The sequence below is a fragment of the Thunnus maccoyii genome, chromosome 21, assembly GCF_910596095.1.
Source record: "Thunnus maccoyii chromosome 21, fThuMac1.1, whole genome shotgun sequence".
In the NCBI taxonomy this organism is placed as follows: domain Eukaryota; kingdom Metazoa; phylum Chordata; class Actinopteri; order Scombriformes; family Scombridae; genus Thunnus; species Thunnus maccoyii.
In genome coordinates, this window is record NC_056553.1 from 6,224,108 (window position 1) to 6,246,761 (window position 22,654).

At 39.6% G+C, this 22,654-nt stretch overlaps 1 long non-coding RNA gene across 2 annotated transcripts in view; it reads right to left on the reverse strand.

The window, feature by feature from the left end:
- Positions 1 to 21,092, reverse strand: part of LOC121887759 — a 43,620-nt gene extending 22,528 nt beyond the window's left edge. For both annotated transcript variants that reach the window (XR_006093036.1, XR_006093035.1), the window contains exons 1-2: positions 20,956 to 21,092; positions 16,350 to 16,425 (exon numbers count right to left, since the gene is read on the reverse strand). This is a non-coding gene — a long non-coding RNA (uncharacterized LOC121887759). The remainder of the gene's footprint in view (positions 1 to 16,349; positions 16,426 to 20,955) is intronic.
- Between the last annotated feature and the right edge of the window lie 1,562 nt (positions 21,093 to 22,654).

Consider the following 22,654-nt stretch of genomic DNA (forward strand, 5'->3'; position numbering starts at 1 on the left):
AGTAATTTTCGCTCTTTTAAGAAGAAAGTGAAGTCCAAGACCTCACTGAGGCTGGGTATTTTTGCAGTGTGAAAAGTGGTGCTGTGCTTAATGTTGCCTCCAAACACAGGGACATGTGAGCCTTTCTATACTGTGGTTTTCTGTGCCAGAGGGGTAAACCCACAACAAATGTCAACGCAGACACGTCGCGGGTTGGCAAGTTGTTATAGGCACTTCATTATGTTTGGGGATAACATCCCATTCTGCATTAGAACCTGAGGTCAGAGCAGAAAACGAGCAAGGCTCCAAACAAAACAAAACACACACACACAGAAATCCATTACAGGACGGTATATAAATCAATTCTTCGTAAAACAACATGCACATTACGTAACGGCACACTGTGCTGTGGCGATATGTGCTGAAATGGATAGTCACTGTCATAAACAAAAACCTCAGGAGGAAACATGACATCCATCACAGGCTGAGTATGCGGTCTGAGATGCAAAACTGAGCGTCTCCATGTTCCCGTTGCAGGAAAAGACTAAAAAAAGAAAGTATTCCCAAAAGAGGAACTTGTAAAGACCGCTGGCGGTGCTGCGACAAGAAGAAAACAGGGGACCCATTAGGGGCATTGGAAAAGAGAATCATGTCTGTTTCTGAAGAGGGACAGGACTCCCAGGAACTGTGACACAAACACTATTCGGGAAATCAGTGTTGCAGCGGGGCTTGGCTCACACAGTGTGAGAGAAAACAGTTGTGACTAGAGGACAGCTATTGAATGAAAACACAATCACCAACACAGAGCCAGTAAATATCCCAGATAGCCGCGGTCTTAATGAGAGATACACAATGTTTGAACAAATGCGCTCTAATGTTACGGAATGACGCCTGCTGTCTCTCCGCTGTGATTTTTTTTCAAGTACAATTGATGTTTTAGGCTACAGTATGTTTACACTGCAACTAAAAGTGTCAATACTCTCCACTGTCCACTGAATCGGACCCATAGTACATGCAATCTAAATCCTCAAATGAGCCTTAAATTGAAAAGGGAACATTGATCACAGGGTGGAAAGTAGCTAAGAAGTTTACTCAAGTACTGCATTAAATACAATTTTGAGGTAGTTGTACTTTACTTGAGTATCTCTACTAGGCAACAAATTAGAGGGGAATATTATGGTATGGAAGTTATGGTACTTTGCATAAATGCAGATTACAATTTTACTTACAGTAGTACTTAAAATTTTAGATTTCTCCAGGTTTGAAAATTGTTGGAAACATTTGGGATGATGTAAATACACAACTGAACAAAATATATAACATAGGTCTGGTCGCTTTTAGACATTTTAATGCAGAATAGTTACATATGATAGCTTTAAAATTTAACACATTTTTAGGAGCATCATTTCCACTATTGAATCTGTTATTTTCTATCATACTATTTTGACTATGGTAAAGTTATTTCACCGGTTAGGTAATATGCAAAGTTGGCTTGATGTCACCCTGAATCCCCAGTTTGTTTCACTACATTCAGCACTTAACATTTTTCATGAAGATTTAAGTAATATGTAGATTGAAAGCTCCATATTTAATAAGTCAACTTAGAAACTATACAGTATGGTACACAAAATTGTGAGTAGTTATGAAGGAACAAGTGAGGAACGAATCAGGAATGACCTGAAAATCAATAAATCACTAATAAGTAGTTCTTGAATAACTCAGAATCAAGGACTACATAGCAGATAATGATATGTTACAAGAGAACAGACTGGAAAATAAAATATTAATGAAGTCATTCAGTAATGATTAGTTCATAAATATCTTTGAATCAACATAAAGACCACTTTCTTCATCAGCTGTTTATGATTAACTTTGAATTGAGCAGAACAAAACTAGTAACTGACTCATTAATTACTCATTTAAACATTAGTTACACTATTTCTGTGCACCTTCGAGTAAATGCATCATACTCAGAAGATACTGAGTAATCTTCATCATTATCTTGCCTTCACTTACCCTAAGTAAGTAATGCTGTAATGCCACACTCCATAAACGGTACAGTATGCTTCATCAGTGCATAGGAGGTGCGTTGGAGAACGTGTGCTCACATTGTAGTAGTAAACACAAATTAAACGTGCTATGTTTAGCATTTTGTGTTTCATGTCACAAAGAGGATGTTGCAGCTTTCCCTCCCATCCCCGTTTCTGCTGCTGCTTTGTGTGTATTTCTTTTGAAGAGCAAGCACACGAATAAGAGCTGAGCATGTTTTGACAGAATAAGTTAAAGTGAAGTAGGAGATAAGAATAGTGGGACTGGAGTAAAGTCGTGCAATACTAAAGTAAAAATGAAAGAATAAAGAATTCTCCTTTTGAGTCATAAAGCAATCCACAACCTGCCAGTTTTTACTGTCACATTATTACATGTTGCATTCGTCATAGAGTGGAAATAACCCTGGTGGAAATAAGATAATAATACCTGCTAGTATTTAAGTAAATAACATACATACATACATACATAGGTACTTACTGAAAGCTGGAGTGCAGCACTTTTGTCTCCCCCTTCTGGCAGTGAGAGTAATTACACAAACACTGTCGACACAACACCCACAAAATTACTTGTTTCACTATCAGTGAGACAAGTCTAGAAAAGACACATGATTCAATTATTTTGTCCCCCTTCAAATTAGCAGAGAGCTAACAGGAAGTTAGCCATCTGGCCAGTGCAACAATGTCAAAGCCAACACCAGATTAAAAACACTGGTATACTGTGAAATACAGAGAGATTTATCTATTGGTGAAGGCTTAATCAGCATTGTGTGAACTCGTTTGGCAAGGGCTTGAACGTAATGGATGTTCATTTATAAGTAAAAGTTCCGCACTGCAAGTTTAAATCATTTTGAGATATTTGTACTTTACTTGAATTTTTTCACTTCACATTTCAAAAAGATACTGAATTTTTTCCTCACTTCATTTTTCTGACAGCTGCTGTCACTTTGCAGGTTAAAACTTTACTGACTAAACATTTAATCCACTTACAAAATGTGAAAATAGGTTTGGCAATGTTGGCCTGCGGGTCAACACACCACTTTAGTCCAAACTGATGTATCTCAACAACTATTGGATGGATAGCCTTGGAATTTGGTGCAGCCATTCATGTCCCCCTCAGGATGAATTGAAATTGCTTTGCTGATTTCTTAACTTTTTCTCTAACACCATCAAATCTTAATTTGTTCAATACTTTGGTTTAGTGCTAATTAGCAAATGTTGCATGCTAACAGGCTACACTAAAATGGTGAACAAGGTCAGTTTCACCTGCTAAATATTAGCATCATCATTGTGATGCTGATATTAGCATTCCACTGAAAAGTGTATTTTTATATAATTTTATAACCCTAAAACTGTCAGACCTGGTTGATATCAGGCCACCTGTGTTTACTGGTGGTAACAGCATGTGTTTTAATAATAGCTGCATGTCCTGGAGTTTTGTGTGAAATGATACATGCATCAACCACTGGAGCAAACAGCTTTTGTATCTGTGTTCCCAAACAAACCTTGGACCAACAGGATTCAGCACAGTTACAGACAGTCAAAAATATTGTCCAATTCAGTGCTTTCTGTATTACATAACATGCATGTATCCACTGACTTTAGTATTACATATTATATCCAGTTTGTGCATGTCTCATTTCTGGTGATTCCTTTTGATTTAAATCCTCCGCAGGAATGGTGGACCCCACCATTAACAATGAAAGCTACTATATAGAGACTCAAATACAGCTGAATAATGACTATCATACATATAATCAAAAACAGCTATAATTTTGCACAGATAACTTTTATGTGTAATTGAGTACTTTTACATTATGACATTACTACTTTTACTTTGCACTAGTAAGTAATGATCTGAATAACACACCACTGATTGATCCGAGCAGAACCTTTAACATGCAATGAGCATCTTCTCCCACTGTCCACAGGTGAGTATTATGCAGCAGTGAAACCCAGCTTCCCCAAACATGGAATAAAACTTTCTGTAAAAGCTGTGAGGCTGAAGCACAGTGCTCCTCATTTAAAACTCCAAATGTCATGTCTGGTGCAGGATAGTACATGCATTGCAATCTCTCACTTAAAAGCAATCTGTCTGTGAATGCGCTGTCTCACCCTGTCTCCTCTTCTCTTTTTTCTTTCACCATACCCAGGTGTGTTTCCCTCATCTCTCTTTCACCATCTCGTCTTCTCCCCCTCCCTCTCTCTCTCTCTCTCTCTTACCCCTCCTGCCTTCTCTTACGTTTGCCTCGCCCCCTGTTTTTTCGCCGCCTCACCTTTCTCCTCCTCCTCCCCCTGCACACAGCGTCTGAGTCTCATCTCATTTGCTCCCCCCTCAGGCTTTCTGACACACAGCATCCACAGAGAGGCTGAAGGGAGGCGAGCAGGGAGGTGATGAAACTTACAGCTCTGTGTGAACACACCTCTCCTTTCTTGGCAGTCAGCTAACATCTGTGCTCATGAATCACTGAATTATTACAGTATGTGGGAGTATATGTGAATCCCTTTGAGTATATACTGTATCTATGAGCACTGAAGCATGTTTTTATCTGTTTCTATCTCACTTTCTTATTAATCATTTGGACATGTTGTATAATGTGAGGTGTTTTGAGAACTTGATCTTGTCTATTCTTGCAGCAGGGGTCATAGGTTTCATCTCGGCATTATGAAGCAATTCACAGCTGAATGATTTGAGCAACAAACCTTGCACTCATTGAATACCATAATTGGCAATTGCTTTAACAAGGTTGGCAATGGAGGGAAAAACTTGAGATACTTATAAATTAAGTATCATAAAATGGAAATACTCATATATACGTCATCCTGACTCTCCTCACAAGAAAAAATACATGCACTGGTTTGTTCAAATGCCTGAAATGATGACATTTACGTCACAAGGAAATCATCTAACCGCTTGTGACCTGTGACTGTTCTTTCAGAAATAAATGCAGAAGTATTGTGATGTTGTTATAGTGACGCTGTTGTGCACCTTCTCAAAAATGTAACTACACATCAGGGCTACAGCTGCCACATGGAGACTACATAAACTCTTGCCAGCTCCAACAAGCTTCTGATGCCTGTAGAAATGATTGAGAGTGAATAGCAGGGGCGTTGGCTAGACTGTTGGGCTGAGCCCAGATTCTTCTCCATCCAAAAACTTTAAAAACATCCTTATAAATAGACTGTTTCCATGCATTTTTTTGTATGTGAGGACTACACAAAAAATGTGAAAATTGGAGAGGGAAGGAAGGGTTTGGATTTGATTTACCATATAATCTGCACATGAATATTCCAGCTACTCGCATGTCTCGAACCAAAATGAGCGTACCACTATTAGTAGGACTACATGACGGAAAATCCTCAAAACCCATCATACAATGGCTATTTCACGAATGACGGCTAACTACTCAAAGTGACTGAGTAAACTGTCATCATTTGGTTGCAAAATCATTGCTGATGAACCTAACTTGGTTTACTTGACGTGGAACTCATACATTTGCACATCTTGTTTTCCTGGCCCAGCATGAGAGGATGTTTGTTCCACTGCCTCAGCTTCAACCTCTTTACCGGTAAAAAAATCTTCATCCGTCTTTTCCTCACACTGACTGACTGTGTGAGCTAGCATCTGGCATAGTAACTCCATCAAATGAAGAATTAACAGAGACCTGTCAGCCAATAAGAGTATTTCCACGTATTTACCTTTAAACCCTCTCTGATTGGTCTTGACTCCTTTCCGTTCACTGACAATACAAAATTACAACACTGTCATCTTCTTTAGTGACAAACCACTCAAAGTGGAGAATTATTCCGGGCTAAAGAAAAAATTTCATGGCTACAGGCCTGAATGCCCAGTCCAGGCGACGTCCATGACGAATAGAACATGAAGGAAGGCTCAATCATCTTTTCCTTTTCAGTACCGTAAATACAGTGACCACAAGGGATAGTCTCATACAGTAATGAAACAAGGCGGCACAATACTGCCTGATCATATATGATCCATCCCATAGTCCTGGGAACAAGTGAGATCCAATGTCGAACTATAAATCAAAACCTGGTATCTCCCATATAAACCTCTTGCATGAGATATAAATCCAGCTTTTTACAAATATGTTTTGGCTATTTTGTTAGCAATCACCTCCTTAATTACAAATCCAGAGCAATAGCAGTGTTTTGGCCATCTGAATAGTGTCTGTTCTATCCGCTTACCTTTTAGCTCTGTTTTGGCATCCACAAAGTCCTGAGAGAAATATCTGCCTCTAGCTCCTTCATGATTGACTTTCTTTGCCAGCTAGTTGCTAACCTTGGCAGCTGTTTGGTGCTGGGCAGTGAGTGTACAGTAGGTTTATCACAGATTGATTTCTGAAAACTACCGCTCACTTTTCCTGAAAATGTGGTCAACAAGAGTACAGCGACTGAACCACACAGAAAATGTACTGTAAAACTAGAAACAATTAGCTAAAAGAAGCAAAAAAGTTGAGTTGATCTGGACTGGGGGGTCATTTGATCCCTTGTAACAAAAATCGATCCTTTTAATTATTATTTTGACTATGGTACATTGTGCCACATTTCCTACTGTACCTTAAGTGAAAGATCTGAATACTTCTTCCACCATTGAAAAATGTTTCCCTATTGTTGTTCATTGTAAATCAAAGCATTTGCTTGAAAAAGGTGACTGATCCTTTTCCATACACACATATTGATTTTTTTGAAAGTCCTGTAGCACAATCGATTTGCCGACAACAATGTCCAACAGTTTGCACTCTATTGCTATATAGCTATAACATCATAATATGCTACCGCCTGCAGCAATTTTCATTAACAACGCCGGAAAGCCATAGAAATCTTACCCTATTCAAATGACTTTTGAAGCACGACTGTTGTCCTTGAATACTAATGGCGATTTTCCGGAATGTGCAAACCAGGGAGGGTGAAATCAGTAAGTTGCTCACTCCTCAGAGGATCTCCTCAGGGCACAATATGTCTTAGTCCTGTCAGCCAGTGACCTTTGTGTATCCCTTCCTGATTTCTGAGTTTGTAGAGCTGTGCTGTGTGTCACACTCCGCTGAAAAAGGGCAATAGTCTCCATGCTAAGGAGACGCTGGTGACAGTGTGAATCACATGGGGATCGCTGGTGTATTTTTATGGCATGTGAAGAACTGGAAGGCATGATTTAGAATGGACACGTCCTTGTATGTTCATGAAATTCTGTCACGGAAGAGGTTTTTTTTGACACGCTGTGCTCAACTAACCCTACTATTTGATGAACAGTTGGGGCAAAGCTTTGCAAAGATGCATGTTAACCTCTGCCATTTATGAAACTGTATGTCAGACTCCATAACAGCGTGGTTGTGACTGGTTTATTAAGGTACATTAATCTTTCTCTCTGGCACATTCATAGTGGAGGTCAAATATCATGATCCTGACCTTGGCCAACCTACCTCATCAATCACAGTCTGATGAGACAGAAATTATGTCACATAGAGCTCGCCAGCCAATCTACATATCAATCACGGCCTGTACAGTACAAGGCTGAAGTGACCCCTGATAGCTGATGTCATTGATCACACTCAATAGTACCACAACACCCAGTGTGATTCAGTTGAATGTGGAAAACAAACACGCTGAAACAAATACACTATGAAACAGCCATGCCATATAAATATTCAGTAACACCAGTTGTGACATTTTGGGAAGCCGCAGAGCATGGTGTGGAGATATTTTTTTTTTGCAAGCTGGTGTGAAAACTGTCTTGCGAATATAAAGACAACAAGATGAATTCAGCTGGAGCCCCGAAAACAATGATCAGGCCCCAGACTTGTCAGGACCCAGAGAAGTTGTGCTTGCTTTTCCAGCAGACTTTCTCTATGAAATCAATAGTTTCATGGCCATTGGAGTGTAACTTTCCTCTTCTCCCTGCTCTTTCTTCTTTGTGGGATTGAGATCGCTATTGTATGAAATGGTGCACTCTCCTGTGACTTTGCCTGACATTCATAGCGGATTTTTTTTCTTCTTCTCCTTTTCTTTTTTTTTTTCCTCAGGAAGCTGTTTTGTTCTTTTCCCATCTGGCTTCATTTCATCATTCGTTTAGCCAGGACTGGCGCATATCCACTGAAGCAGAGGCATGTCACACATTCACAGACCTGCGCCCAGAGGATGATATGATAGAAATGATCAGCTGCAGCATTTCCACACATCTGGCAGCCCTTCATTCTGTCCCTGTCTTGTCCACAGGCAATAGCAACATAAAGTAGAGTGCCTCCGAGCAGGAGAACATTCCTGTGTGTGAATATCCACAAACACTGACACATGCACACAAGCCTAAATGCCTTGAAGATATCCACACATTCACATACAAGCAGCACGTATTAGCACATTCTGTATCAGTATATAAGCTTCTGCATACACATACATATTCAGCTACAACAGCACGGGAGTGTCATGCCTTTAAATGCAAGGTATTACTCCCAGTGTGTGATATCAGCTAATGCCCTGTGGCTATGAGACAAGTGGGGTCTAAAAAACTAATATTTGCACGGGTAGTTATCTTTATAAGGTCTCCTGGCTTTATGAAGTTGTAAACTCTGGACTTCACTGAGCGAGGACAGTATGGAAGTCAAGATAAGGGGAAAAAGGGCCGACTCAAGTTGAAGTGTCACGCTGTTTATTCATAGCACAAAAAGGCAGAACCAAGAAAAGGATGAGATTGTATCCACTCAGCCGAGAACACTTCGAAAGAGGATATATACTATATGAGAGTAAATGCTGCTATGTATCAATTTGCTGATTAATAGCTCAGATCTGTAATGTTTTTATTAGCAGATTATTATGTTAATCTTCTAATTAACATTATTATATTTTTAGTGATCATATATCTATGTGGAGTGTGGTGAAACAACAGTGTATTTCCTGTGGCTGGAGATGTTTTTTCGAGCTTTGCTATCAGGAAATCTGGTTTGACGGCTCATAGCTTTCTGATTGACAATGACAGTGCTGTCTGGCTGCATCAAAGAACATATTCATGTTCACATAACCCTGTTGCAGTTCCACTGCACGGCAACAACAGGTGAAACAAATGCTGAAATCTGTCATCTTTGCTGTATCTTTTGTAGAAAATTACAGATTAACATGAACATTAGAGATGAGATTGGTTTCTTAAAGCTACATACAAACAAATATTTATTTGAAATCTAAAACTAGATGATGAGAAAGAGGACTGAAGGTGCTTTTGTGTTGTTTCTACTCTTTTCTTGCTGCAATTAAATCATTTTTGGATAACCTGAAACCTTTCTGCATGCTTTTGAGTATCTGAACACTTTAAAAAATTGATTCTAAATGGTTGCACCATTAAAGTTACACCAACTGAGCCTTGATTGCCTTCAGTTTCAGAACAAAGGGGGGAAAAAAAAAACAAAATCACGCAGCGAAGCCTCCTTCAGTCCAAGTGAACAAGTTTTTAATTTAGCAAGTCTGGCAAGCAGTCTGTCTTTTCAGTTGAGTTTCGATCGAAGGTTAATGAGGACAATATTCCTCCACATTTGATTTCGGTTTCCCCTCTGTTGCAAAGGAGAGCGAGTGAGAGAGAGCATTTGGTTGGGTGCAGAATGATAAGGGGATAAATGATGATGATTTACTGAGAAGCATCACTTTCTGCAGGAAGTCCTCCAGCTACATCTGCTCTATGACCCTTTCCCCCCCCTTCACTTACCACCACCTGCACCTACTCAAAAATCCCAGTATTTGCCAGTTGTATCCCATCTGTGTGTCTACTTTTGGACAAAACACATGTGTCATCCCCTTGATCCCTGCACAGCATCCCAAATTAGACATAAACAGCACACGAAATTGAGCTGCACACAACAGCAACACTGCTAAGTTCATAATAAACAGAATAACTGAGTTTTTAGTATGAACCACATGGCTGAAGACGATCAGGACAATCACTGACAGAAATGAGAACTTTGGTAGTTTAGTCCGAATCTGGGAGAGGTTCATCTGAAAATGTTTATGAAATGAACTCTCTGAACCAGAGTATGGACCAAGACACATGTAACCGACTCCACCTAGACATCTTGCCATCTTAATTATGTATGAGCAGTCATTCAAGCTTGATGTCACTTTTTTAAACTATAAAGGTCATGGATGTTTGTACTTGTTTGCAGCATGTACCCATACAGGTGGTAGAGGTTGGAAATTTCAACTCTTGGCAACAATTTTTTTAAACACCACATGGATATTACTCTCTGTGTTATCAATATTTGAGCCATTAGGTCCAATAAACATAAAAAGTGTCAGTATCAATATTATTCACATGTCTGGGAAGGACTTTTATGGGTCCAAAATTGTGAAATAAATTGGGCACACTCTTGGAACATGATATCCAGTTCTCTTCATCCGTCCGTGCACTCTTGGTTTGGATGGAATGAATGAACCCAGTATGAAAATGGCTTTAGAGAAGAAAATACAAGCAAAAAAGGCTACAGCACAGCACTGGAAACAGTTTGATTTACAAGTAATCACCGGGAAGTGCTGCAGTGTCCTGGCTTTTCACCAAACATGTTGACAAAGGAGGGGGGGAAAAAAAAAAAAAAGATGGCTATGATTGCCACTTGAGATGTGTTTTTTCTTGATAGCAACACTATTCTAGATTGCTCTGATGCATCTCCTACATTTTAATGTCCTGAGTTACTAACTGCACTTTCAACTTTATCTGAAATGGATTAGGCTCAATTTGATACGGGATCTGCTCCGAGGCCACTTCTGTTTACTGTTATGAATTCTCACAGATGGTATAAATTTACATAACCTAACACAAGTGCCTTTATAATAAATGCAGAGTCAGTTTCATGTATTGTTGGCTGTTTAAATAAAGTCTTGTTTACTTTTTTTGGAGCTATTGTAATTATGCGGATAGAACATTTTTATTGCCTGCTTTCTTGAATGGCATTTACGAGACATTTGCTTTAAATGAAAACAGATAGATTCCCTTTCTCTCTCCCACTCTCCTGCATACATACATATACATTTGCAGCAGAACTTCTTTAAAATTTTGCAGTAAGTCTATGCATGAAGCTGTGGTGGAAATGACCAAAATAGAGATGTCACCATGCCCCCATGATGCATAGAGTATGGACTTTGGGGCCTATTACATCTGCTATAAATGTCAGGTACTGGTAGGTTTGGATATTCCATCTCCCAGAGCAAAACTGTCCCTGTAGTCTGTCACCAGTTCTTTTTTAGGAGCAAATATTTTCAAAGACAAATGGGTGAATTGTAACCAAAGCAACATGGGGCAGTACTAACTGCTGCTACTCTGGAATAATTTGGACAGATGTTTCTTTGTTGTTTTGCATTTGCTTTAGCAAACTAATTTATTTTTTTTTTCTGAATACTTGTTCTTGTTTTTATCTGCTCATACAAAGAACAGAACAGTTGATGACTGTATAAAAACTTCTTTGTTTGGGAAATATTCATAAATCAAGAACAACAAACAATATTCAGAACATGGACTTTTTTTCAGATGATTTGACTAAACAATCTTGGCAACAAAAAAGTACAAAACACTGCTGCTCTTCTTGAACATATTGTGAAGGAATAGAAGTTCTTGTTTTCATTTATATTTTTTAATTACATTATTTTCTTATATATATATATACTGTCATTGCTTTATGTTACAATTCTAGAGCTGCTGTTTATATGCAGACTTTTCATATATATTCCCTGTTCTGCATAAATTGATAAAGTTTTTCTTTTGGAAGACAAGCCTGATAATCTAGCCCAAGTCCAACCTGGTGGGATTTATTTCAAAATTATTTTTTTCTCCAAAACTTGACCACAAGCCAATATTTTTATGTCAGAACTTTCAAATCTTTGGTACACATTATGCTAAGTGTATCATTGTAATTTAAATGAAGTTAATACTTAGAACATTTAATGCTTGACAATAATATCAGCCCAGTCTTGTCAAGCATGTCAGGTCCTATCATGCTCATGTCAGGGTGAAGACTTTTACACCATCATGAGCACAATGTTTTATCACCTTCTGTGATCTGAGGAGCCGCTGGGAAAAGCTTTGGGGCAGCGCAGTTCACCACGGTTGTCTCCCTTATGAAACAGTTGGACTGCTGTGGCACAGTTCTTCTGTATTTGGTAAATGCAGCCTTCTTCTAGCCTAATTTGAAGGCCACAACCGGTGTGCCCTGTATTGTCTTCGGTATCACATCGGTCCCATGTTTCCGCCATGGCTCATTGAAAACTACACTGAGGTGTCAATTATCAAATTTTGGGAGGACAGTTCATCCTACAAGTTTTCAACCTTTTAAGTAACACAATTTCACCATCGGTATCCTTTAAAAGTGGCAAAATCCTGAAATTGGACACACCTTTCTTCCCAGATGCACACTCATTGTCCAACTGCCTTTGTGTTACACACTTTTAACCACCCGAGTAAAGATTAATTAATTATCAATTAAGAAGTTGCTGGAGTTGCTGTGCAGGTCATCAGCTGCACTGACTGAGAGAAAAAAAAATCCATAATAGAGCCAAGAAGTGTTTAGTGATGTTCAGTATAGTCAACATTAAAAATAAATAAACTCTACGAACCTCTGCAGTTTATATTTTAGAGAAATTGCTTTGCTTTGGTAATAACCTCAGTACAAACCCACAGTGAGTTCCAACCATTTATAATACAATATAATTAGAATAAATGTTCTTTCTAAAAAACTACTCTGTACATTCTTAGAAATCATCCACCCTCCAGCCAACAAATAGAAATTCGGTGCGTATCTCCCACTCATAAATACTGATATAAGTATCCTTGTCATAATGGAGAATATTATAGGACTGGATTATGAAGTGATTTGTTTAACACAGCACTGCAGCAAAAATAAATCACCACTCTTCACTCATTAACACTGACAGATCATTGTTGCGGCAGCGTACAAACGTGTCCCTCGGTGCCATGGGATGAAAGATGAGCTTTTGGCTTTGAACTTGAACTGTACTTGCCCTTTTTCCTGGTCTCTCAGATCCTCGTTTGAGAATACCGCTAAATTGCAAAGCCTTTTATTGAATTTAATGTGATGGATTTGAAGAGTGTTTAAGCAAGTCTGAGGGTGTGCGTGACCTTGTTCACATCGGCCGTACATCAGCTCAATCTCCCACACTGGGCGTTATGTGTGTGGTAAAGATTATCGATTTGTGAAATCATTCCCCGCATGCATTATTGATATGGTGTTGAACTGCATGTGAAGTACATGGACCTGACACTACTCTCCCTCACTGCTGAGGTATGTGGAGATGATTGCAGTCTGCCTGTGTTGTTGTTGTTGTTGTAGGCGGAGTTGAGCTAAGAAGAACACCTTGAACAACTTACTTGACTGTTCCTAATCTGTTTTCCAGTCTGTCCATGTTTTTTTTTTTCACATTTTCCTTCTCAAACAAACGGTGCGGAACAAACCGTTCTCACAGCAGAGCTTTTGTCGTGTCGTAGCAGTCAAAGCACAGGTGTTGCTAATAACTTTAATGATGGCTGCATTACACTTACGTGCCTCTGTAAGTTATGCAAAGGAGCCAGCGAGAACATTACCAGGGCCCTGAATCAGGTATGGGATGCAGCTTTTATTAAAGTTATCAGTTACACCTGTATTTTACATTTCTGCCCTCACTTCACCCCAGAGTTACAGAGCCGTGCAAATTGTTTTTGCTATTATCTGCTGAGGTTTTAAGGTGTCTGTCTCTGAGAGTTTGCCATCCGGATACAAATGAGGTGAATTAACTATTCTTTTCAGTACTCATAAATACTAAAATCATCAACATGTGCAGAAGCAATGTCCTGGTTATTCAATCCACACACTGTTAGGTGTGAGTGGGTGTTTTTTTTGGTTTTGTTTTGTTTTGTTTTTGTGGTTTTTGGTTGAATTTGTCCTATAGGTTAACTAATATTCTGAGAAATTTTATGTAACACAACATACGTGGCTCTTTGCTGCCAAGTAGCTGCTAACTTTGTCCGTCTGCCATTTGGTGCTGGCAGGTAGCTCACAGTGGGCTCATCTGCTTTTTCTTTGCTGAGAACAGCTGTCTGCTGCAGTGGGAAGCCTGTTTGATGAAAACTGTGAGACTGAGGTAAAACAGTAAGAGTAAACACTGCAATTAAAGATGCTGAAACACTCCCCCTCCCAAAAAAAAAACCCAAAAAACAAGATGACACATCTCAAGTAGTTTACTCTTCAATTTAAATTTTGAAATTAACAAATAATAATTGGTTTTCTTACGGTGGGCAACCCTTTACTGTCTCTAAAGTCATTTTAACTCCGCGGTTGAAGAGATAACACAGGTTTTGAGTCCACGATCAATGTCTTTCTTATCCTGCGGATGTCACCCCCTTCATGTTTTCCTAAGGTTAGAGCTAATTTTTGAGTCCATCAACAAATACCAGTGACCTTCCCTGCTCACATGAAATGAATGCCAAGGTGCATTAATCATCCCAACACATAGACAAAATGTCAATTGCAAGATGCAGAGTGATCAGAGGGAGACCACGGTGTTCTTCGGGAAGATAGCTCCCTCTGAAGAAAATCATCTGACGATGGCAATATTCCTTGATCAGTGACTCCCTACCAGCCTCACCAGGTGATCTCAGCTTCTTTAATCTATCTAATGGAGTCCGTGAGGCTTGCTTTTCATCAGATATACTGTGGTTTTATCCTCACACATACTCTTGTTCCCCCAAAAACCCTCCTACGTACATAGCCAGTAGGTAGGTTAATGGGTGGCTGGAGAGTTACAGGGATTGTCAGGTCATTGAAAGGTCATAGGTTGTATCTTCATAAAAAACTGTATTGATCTGAGGATCCTTGAAACTTAACCCTTGTTTTCCCTTCTTCATAAATCATAAAGCTTCACACTATCCTCACTGTATGAAGCCCTGGAAGAAACATGGAAAAAATATACTAGATGGGAGGAACAGGACTGCCTTTTTCAGAAAATAACCTTGCCTCAAGGTCTACTTCCTAGCTCTTTCACTTGCATCTTACGGTCTTTTCAATAATGGAAGACGTTTGCTCAGTTCTATTGGAGATGTCACAAGATAACATTCACATTCTGTCGTAAACCTCCGCTTGTGTTCTGTCAGCAGCAACAACAATAACTTTTAGTTGTCAAGGAATAACTCTAAACTAAAAGTGCCAACCTCAAAGTGGCCAGGTGATCACCAAAGGTAGTAAGTATTATCCTCTGAGGACCATAAATGTCTGTACAAAATTTTATGACGTCTCCGCAACAGTTGCAGAGAAATATCTGTGTGGACCATCCAACATACCAGACCAACACTGCCATAGAGCCATGCCAGAAGGTCTTTTGGTTGTCTCCTTTTTATATTTTCCTCCATATCCCCATATATGGGGCTCCATATCCACAATAAGTCAGTCTACATGATCAATTACATTCCTAAAAAGCAGCAGTAAGACTTTTTTTTTTGCACCATTTCCACTACAAACCCATAACTTAACTATACCTGTATCCACTGTCACAAATTTTACTTTTAGTTTCCATTTCCTTCGCACTTTTGGAGAGAACTTCCCCAAGCTAGACTTCGGACCTGCTCAATAGATAATACTAAATGCAAGCTCCAGGTACTTTCAGAAGGTAATAGCAGTGCTATTGATTGTGATTGGACAATAATGGATGTTGTCAGTAATCAATTATGCTAAACTTCTGCAACAATAGAACCACTGGAACATCTTTGTTGGCCAATAATGACATCCAAGCCTTGATAAGCATTTTGGGATAAGCTTTAAGAAATGAAAAGGTGCAACAGAGGATCAAATGTTTGGTAGAGTTGGGAATACACAACACATCAAAACAGTGCAGAGAAAGATTAAAATATTGAAACAATATGACTATAAAACAACCAATGATCCAAACTACTGGGCGCCATTTTGGGCCTTGTATTTTCTGAAGCATCCTAGTTGGTAAAAGAAGAACCTAGAATCAAAGCCTCACAAGCTCTTAAAAGTGGTTGTGAAGTTTATTTTTGTAAAAGCAAGCCTTCATTTAAAACTGTTGTCAGGAAAGTCCAATTTTGTTCTGCTCCCAGCTATTTAAAGAACGATCTTCCACCACAAAAGAAAGACTCCCTTTTTCCACCACAGTGTTCTAATTTAGTTTGACAGAGTAATATTGAGAAAGAATTGTCCAAACTGGTTACTAATGCATCACAGCTGCAGGATAGGTACCCTCTTCTCGAGTTGTTCACTGCTGCCATTAAGCTCTGTGTAAATTACCATCTTAGCATGTAATTGTTTAACCAAGATTGATGTCTAAATTTACCTGGCAGTGGCACCAAACTCTCTCCCAAATGGAGTCGTTCTCGCTCATCCATGTCCGACCTCCCTTTTTCCCCCACCTAAAAAAACAAAACAAAAAACAAAGCTTAAATGTAGCATCTGGACACAGAGACAGTTTGGCAGTTTTTCCGTGAGGTGGTAAGTGGTGATTTTAATGAAGATGCATCACGCCTGTTGCAGATTTATCTCCTATCGTATGGCCCAGCAGATGCTAATGTAGTGTACAACCACCGCAGCAGAAGCCCCTCATTTCTACACACCGCTGCATCCTCATCAAGGCTAATACACTGTAGATCTAAGCAGCAGGTCTGTTAGCACCCCTCCAGGCCCTCTTTGGGAGTTCACTGTAAGAACAGGATTATAACCAAGAAAGACTCTCTGTGTGTGTGTGTGTGTGTGTGTGTGTGCATGTGTGTGTGGTGTTTTATCTGGCAGGGCTTCAACAACAGATGGTTCATTTTTTATAAGTATTAGAGCACTTCAATCACCTTATCGTGCTCAGTGTTTTTCAGAATTAATCTACAGAATGTTTTCACCAGTGTCTGTAAAAGCAGAAGAAGAGCGTTCCCCTGAAACATATAGATGTAAGGTTGACGTGCCTACAAGGACGCCTTAACAAGAAATAGATCAAGTATTAGATTAAATATGATCTTTTAACCTTCCATAATGGTCTCACTTCATCTGTGTAGTATGTCATTGAGAAATACACATTGCCTCTCAGCAGCAGAAGTATTGAAACTCACCCCTAAGAGCCGATGTTGCTGTATTTATTCGTTGTTGATGTTTTTCCATGTAAAATTATGTTGTGTTGTACTGATCAATTATTTGTGCAACCATATAACATGAGACTACCGTGTAGGAATGCACAGTTGGTTGAAAACTCAGTAAACAAGTTGGCATACATGCAGCATTCTGGCATAATGTGAAATTGACACACTCTGAAGCAGCATAAATCTCATATAAAACCTTGTATGAAATGGTAAATTGCTTGTATATTGATGTTACAGAAGTGTGGATATTTGTATTTTTTTTTTTTTTTACTTTTCCTCGATGCATTCCTCTCTATATTATATTTGCAACAATGCTGATGCAAAATATGTCTTTATAGAGCCACTCTTTTATTGATTCATAGGGAGTGACACCAAAACCTTACTGTTTATTTTTAGATTGCTGGAAATAAATTATATTATTGCAGCTACCAGTAGGTGCAAAGTAACTGGGTACATGTAGTACTGTGTATAAAATTTGAAGGTATTTGCACTTTACTATAGTGAAGTGTCGTTTTGCCTTTTTTTCCCATTGGTAAACTCCCACAGCCCCACAGTACAACGTGCCTCACTTGTATCTGAGAGGAGCGAGTGGTATCAGTCCTCGTAGGATAACACGCACTGAGAACACGGCCCATTTTCAACTCATTTCCGAGTCAGTCAGCAATCGGCAGCTATTCCAAACAAGTTTACAGGAGCTCCAAGACCCTCCAAAGCCTGATTGTATCCCACGCCTGATTTCAGTGCTAATTCAAGCCTCACACCCAATATCATTTGGCAGTAATGCGGAGGTAAAGCAGTGGCAATCTCAAAGGGATCCTTCAGTCCTCACTTCCATATGCTCTGCTTTGAGCCAATTTATATTTAGTGTTCTCTTTAACCTCTGTGTTATCTGAAATTCACAGGCATGAAGGACAGAGGATGAAACGAAATGTTTATTGAGTTGTAAATATTGTAAATGGAATCATGATGTTGCGCCCCCTCCTTGCGAGGTGTTTCCAATTATGGAAGGGTAATAAGACTCCTTTGTCAGGTCAAATCCAGCACGTCTAGCTGTATGATTGCTATGGTGCTAAGTAAAAGACCGGAGTAAGTGCTGTGCTCAGGAGATGCGGTGCAGTCGCTGGGAGGAATTGTCCAGCTATCTTTTCTCCTGAGCACGCCCCGACAAAGCCATCCCTGTTGAGAAAATATGCTTGGTACAGCCAAAACAGGTCGTTAAGTCTTTATTAGCAGTATCCTTGTGATGTCCTCATTTGTCTCACCGGTCATTATAGTTTAATTCAGACTCTGTGTAATTGCTTTCCATCCTGTTTAATACTGTTAATATTTACAGTGAGATTGTGTTTTGCATACAGTCGAGTAGCTTTGCAACAACAACAGAACACACACGTAAATACCAAAGATCATACACTGACATGCATTTAATTACTGATGGAGGAGACATGCGTGTTTGCTTGTGCATGTGCGTGGAACTTCACATGTCGACCCAGCGCTCTCCAGGTGTTGTTTGAGCCTGTGTACTGATGCAAGGAGATCGGGGATATGTCTGCGCGAGCGAATGCACATGCAGACATTTATGAGCTTTGTGCAAGAATGAGTTAGACCAGATATAACAAGCTGCTCCGTGGAGGTGAATGGAGCACATCTGTTGAAACAAAACGCTTGAGTTAAAGGATGTAGCCACATCACTTCATAAACATGCCCTTTTTAATCTCAAGAAAAAATAGAGGGTGCAGCCTTTTAATATTCATGCTATTAACATTTTACTTCAATGTCATTAATTTACCTTTAAACGTTTTATAAGCAAATTAAATCAATACTGAGAGAAGAAAATAACTACCAGCAACATTTTGTTCACGATGCAACACAATAACTTTACATTAATCTCATTAACAAGGATAGTTCTAAGTCTTTGTGCAATATTGAAAGAATTTGACCCTTAAAGTGAATGTGAAATGTTTAATTTTGTAACATAAAATGAATAAAATACTTTAACAGCTACTGAATTTCCTTATGGACCTTGGGGCTGGCTACGGTGGTTAGATGTAGAGGAGAAGAGTCCTATCCCCTATGAATCTGAATCTATTCAGAAATCGAAATCCAAAAATATATTCTTGTGCATTAATAATGTCAGGATTTGCCCTTGTTAATATATAATATATGCTGATGGAACAGAAAGTACAGAAATCTCTGAACACTTATACAAGAGGGATTTACTCTTATTTCATTCTACTGCAATTTTAAACATGACTGTTGGTAAAGCAAACGGATCCTGTACAACTGAGCCAATCAGAGCTTTGTGGGCAGATTGAAGAGTGGGAACTTCTTCATCGTCCAATGCCTGAGCCAGAAAAATGGCGGCAGAAAAGTTGCCAATGAAAATGTAAAGAAATAAGGATGAGATTGATGCAGCTAAAAGGGTTACGCTAACTGCTGCTAGCTGAAAATTATGGCGGCGTGCAGAACGACATCAGTTCTGCTTGAAAAAATGCAGCCTTCTTATTACATTGAATGAGGTCAATGTGTTGTGCAGTGCAGGTGCCAATGCAGAGTGCTCCAGCAAAACACTGTAGGGTCATCTGGTAACGTACCATTAAGATGAAAAATAAAACAGCTACAGCCGTGATAACTTTCCAAAGTTGTAAAATCTTGTCTGTCAGTATTATGAACTGCTGTCCAGTGTTTTGGCATCTGATGAACCTTTAAACGAACTCGACTTCCTGGAAGATATTTGATTGTCTCACCGGTACCTTAAACAACACACCCCAACTCTAATGTAGCCCCTTTGTATTGTTTTAACACGGGGTTGGTATGGGTCTAAATGCAACCTATGCAGCTGCTGATTGGTTAGTACAAAATACTCATGAGTATTGTAGTTTTTAGAGCTGTCTGACATAACAAAAACCTCCATAGAGTCATAACATTATCCAGAGTCTCATGATTTGATGTTAAGTAACACTGAAATTTGAAATGGGATTATAGAAATTTACTGGAACGGCCTCTCCTACATTATTAGTCTTTTGTCATACAAAAAAAAACAATATATGTATAAAAACTTTGAAATATTGAGTCAATAATCAATCCTGAATGTGTTTGGAATATAACCGTGACTCCAAGAATCAAGATCGAATCATAAAATCATTTGTGGTTACCTGACATGCTCTGGGAGAAAAAAAGGGGAATTTTTTTTATCATCTCACCCGAGAGCTCAGCTCAGATAAAGCCTTTTACATAATGCGCCACACAGTTCAAGTTCTGCCAGCTGAAACCCTGTGAAGTGCACAGTTCCGAGCAGACAGCACACCTGCTGCAGCTGTATGATTGAAACCTGCTGACAAAAAGCGTCTGTGTCAAATTACGGCCTATAGCTGTGCCTAATGGATGTATCAGGAACATAATGATAATACTGTGTAGGAGTAAGACTGCTTTTAGAAATTAAATCTCTCACTCATTGATAAGGGCACCGCTTCCCTTAGGAGGAAAGAAATATTGTTAAACGAATCAGTCTCATAACCATAAGTTCCCTTCCATACATTGACCTCTGTCTTCTGCTTCCAAAGAACACAGACAACTTGCAGACATTTATTTATAGCTAAGCATCTGGAGAACTCATGATGAAGAAAACTATCAAGCAAATGAATAAAAGAGATTTAAACGGTGAGATAAATGGGTTACTGAGTTGATGATAGTGACGGGAAGTACGTGATTTAAAGTTATAAAAGCACAGAGGGACGCTAGGGGCCATCAGCTTCTCTTAAGATATAATAAATTTGATTCGATATCAACTCTTAATCACAGAAAAGCTGTGAATCTGCCTACTTGTCTGAGTATCGTGGCAGAGATGAGACCACTTCAGCTGAATAAGGAGTCGTTGCAGTGCTGAGTCACTGTCGAGGTGCAGGCTGGTCTGCCGGGAGGGCTACACCATGAAGGAGCCTTGGCTGGGAGGCTTGTCAGCCGTGGTCTCCCAGGAGATTGAAAAAAACCAGTGTTTAGTCTGGCTGGCTTCAATTCTGTCACCCCCACTGGGAGAGGTGAAACAGGCCGGTCCGAAAGTCTGGAAAAACATTCACCTCCTTCTTAGGAATTAAAGAAAGGTTGTCCTCCTACAACTAACTGGCCGAGTGTCATGAAACGGCTTCATACGTGAATGACCGGGGAGGGGGCGGGGGGTCAATTGGAGCCAGCATCCAGACACTCAAGCCATGGTATTTGCCACTTGATTGTATCATTAATTTTGAATAATACACTTCCTGACGTAGCTATAGCACCGCAACCCCCCGCCCTCCCCCACAGACCACAGCTGTTAACTGTTGTGTTGAGTTGAGTTTCAAACCATCTGCGGTGAGCTGGGAGGAAATTTGAGGATTATCTACTATAAGAAAAACAGTGTTCTCACACATTTTGAACTTTCGTGTGGCCTCGCAGAATCAAACTTCATCTCAAGAGCTCTGCTTTTCCTGTACAAGATTCAAATACGGGAACAATCCGCTGAGCATGAGCCCGGCATATACAATATGTGTCACTTAATATTAGGGAATGACTCACCGTCTCTTGAAATTCATGAACAATTGAAACAAAAAGAAGATATAAAATGGAAGGGTGATATAAAAAGAAGCATGACTCTGCATCATCATGGCCTATTTCTCTGCTCGGATCTGTTTGTGACTCTGTTTTTTTTTTTCTGATTGTGAGTCACAACTAGTTTATCTCTGTGTGGTCTGGACTCATGGTCACATATCCACAACAAAATTAGCTATTAATATGAAAAGGTATATCCAGACCCATAATATGGGAGATGGTTTGTGTGGTATTCTTCAAAAGCATACATTTGATATACATCAAACCTTGTGCCCCACAGTTTACTCACTAGTTATTTTTACATGAATGTTTTGTCCTCTCACTGACAATAAATATTCTTGTATCTGAGGAATAATACCCCCAAGCGTTCACAACACCAAACTCATCCGCAGAAGAAAAAAAAAAGGGTCCCAGACAGTATGAGATCATCAGCTGAGAGACGCTGTCTTCTATTTTTGTTAGAGAGAAGTAGACATTTTAACTCTCCCTGCCTTGCAGTGAGCAAGAGGGGGGTCAGAAGACACTGAGCTATACTTAGTGAAAGATGTATGAGCATTGCTCAGCAGACAAGAGCCTCGGGGAAAGAAATGTAAAGTGGGAGGAAAATCATTAGCTTTGTTTGCATGTTCTCTCTCAATTACGTGTCTCCCAAGTCTGGCAGAGCAGTGAGGAAAAGGAGCAGATCCGCAGCGTGGATAACAATTTATCACTCGCTTTTGGGTCACGGATGCATGTGGCTTCAAAAAGCATCCTCAGCTGTAGCCGCCTAAATTACAACTCTCTGCTCAGCCCCTGCCCGGGCCCAATCACAAAGCCACATTTCATGGTGAGGGGGATGTGGATGCCTCCGCATTGTGACAAAACTATTGCTCATTCCACCTCTCAATATTTATCATAGTACAATTTCCCCCCACCGCTTCGCTCTCGAGGGCAAGAT